Genomic DNA, 2,413 nt, shown 5'->3' with positions numbered 1-2,413 from the left:
ACATTCAAAGAAACCACAGAGCAAAACTAAATTTAATAAAAAGGAATTTAAAACTGCCAAAATACAAAATTAAGCTTTCTTCTCTCGTTTTGCAGTAAATTTATCCCATTACAATCCTTTGACCTATTATTTACCATCAATTTTTCTGTCAGGATTATAGTTGTTTTTTTAATATACCCTCAGTTGTTTATATATACCGTATGACACTTATGGCGTAAGTGACCTCTAGAGAAAAGGGGAGAAAAAAGCCACTGAATCTAAAGCGATGCAGTCCTGGTACTCTCTGCGATTCCTCCCAATATCTAGAAGTGCTTGTGTGCGAACAATCCTGCCTTGGGCTATACTGTTCAAGTAACAAATAGCAACATCAAGAAGTAAAGGGATGAGGCTGGGTCCATGTAACCCAGGCCTTACCGCGGAGGCAATGGCAGCTCCACCTGCGGAGATCAGAAGTCACCATGCTGAGGGTGGCGTGGAGGGCACTGAGTTCCATTCGGACCCAGACAGTGACCCAGGCCCCAGTCCTTGGGCTGCCAAGTGGAGAGTGTGCCCGGCTTCCCTCCGACCACTGGGGCCTTCCCTCAGCTCCTCGTGTTCTCATCCTCCCAGCCACCTGCGGATATGCCATCCAGAAACCATTCCTGCCCAGCCAAGAAAAGAACACACTCCCTCCCACGCTGCTCAGATAATCAGAACATCCTTGGAATAGAGAAAGCTGATGATGTGGTGAAAATGCTCGGGGCTTTGGAAATGGCCAACCGGAAGGAGAAGCTAAAAATCAAGCAAGAACAGCTGATGAACAAGGTCATGGCAAACCTAAGGACACCAGCACCCTGGAGGATGGAATTGTTTCCTTAACTGTCAAGATCCACAATTAGAAGAACACATGCTGAGACATGGAAAGGTCAAAGCCCAAAAGCGCTGTCTGCTGATGAGCAATGACCAGAGGAAAAAGATGCTCAAAAACCTCCATAAGACTAACTATAATGTCTTTGAGAAGACGTGCAAGGAGCTGGGGATTGAGTACACCTTTATCCCTGTGTACTACCACCTCCGCTGGGCGACCAAGAAGGCTCTGTGGATTCGTGTTTTCCAGGAGGCTCAAAAGCTAAAGAAGCAGAAAAGTGCCTTAAAAACCGTAGCAGCAGCCCATGCGAGTCATGCCAAAGACAGGCCAGAGGCAATCAAGGAAAATCAATAAATTTTGTTAAAGTTAAAAAAAAAAAATTTTAAAAAGGATGAGACTCCAAGATGATATATCTTTGCTTTAAGTTTCAACATGGTATGACTTTGGCAAATCACTAAATATTTTTTAAACCTATAAATGCTTATCACCAAAATAATATACTTATTCTCAAGAGCTGTGAAAATTAAATGATAATGCTTGTAAAAAAAATCACAGCACATAGTATATTATTAGTAGTAGTACAATGTAATCATTGCTGTTGTGATTACTTAAGTATCTTATGATTACTTAAGTATGATTACTTAAGTATGCTTACAAAACAATTCCTAGTTGTCCTATATTTCACAGAAACTTGTTGAAACCAAGGAATTATAATCATTCAGAACGTGCTTTGCCCAAATCCTAACCTTGAAAAATATAATTCTTCCCTCATGTGCAGTTACTTTCTAATTGTACATATTCTAAGCCTAGCTAATATTTCTTATTCCTGCTCTTAAGTGTATTAACCTCAATAAGGTTCATGAAATGCAAGTGAGAACATACAGATTTGTACCCTGTAGAAATACATACTTCTCAAATTTATTATTCAGAAAGATCTTTTTTTTTTTTTTGCACTGATGACGTTTAACAAACAGAAGAAAAAAAGATGTGTCAAGTACCACAGACACCAGACCATCTCAAAGGGGCAGGTAACCATCTGCTCAGACTCATAATAACACAGCCTTCCCTTCAGGACAGAGGAGTAGGACAGCTTGTTCTGGAAGGATGAGGACATTTGACTACAGATTCTGTCTCAGATGATGTCTTTTCTAGGCAGACTATATTGACAGTTGGGGGTGAGTGATAAAGAACTCTGTTTTAATCATAAAGATGATGAGATCCTGCCTGGTTCTTCCCTGCAGCTTTCTATTACGTGGAATGCAGCAGAATGTCTGAGATTCTAGACCCCTAAAATGAGTGGGGGAATGAGGAACTCTTGGCAAATGACTATAGCACCAAATTGTTGAATCGATGTTTACAGAACACCTTGTAGGAACTTACGTCTAAGAAGTCATAAGCTTCTCAGCCACGATAAGAACAGATAAGATTCCAAAGAAAATCAAACAGTGGAATTTGTCTCAATTGCATTTTCAGAAATAAGCAAAATACAGTAAGTATTTAGGGAATAACTAAAACTCCTGAACCAAACCTCCAAGTTAGTTGATTCTTCACTGTTTTTCCATCTAG

At 40.1% G+C, this 2,413-nt stretch overlaps 1 pseudogene; it reads left to right on the top strand.

Moving 5' to 3' along the window:
- Window positions 1–458: 458 nt before the first annotated feature.
- Window positions 459–1,201, top strand: LOC117032069 (28S ribosomal protein S15, mitochondrial-like; annotated as a pseudogene).
- Window positions 1,202–2,413: the final 1,212 nt, after the last annotated feature.

This window comes from Rhinolophus ferrumequinum, chromosome 12 (assembly GCF_004115265.2).
Source record: "Rhinolophus ferrumequinum isolate MPI-CBG mRhiFer1 chromosome 12, mRhiFer1_v1.p, whole genome shotgun sequence".
NCBI lineage: Eukaryota > Metazoa > Chordata > Mammalia > Chiroptera > Rhinolophidae > Rhinolophus > Rhinolophus ferrumequinum.
This window is presented reverse-complemented; position numbering and strand designations above follow the sequence as displayed.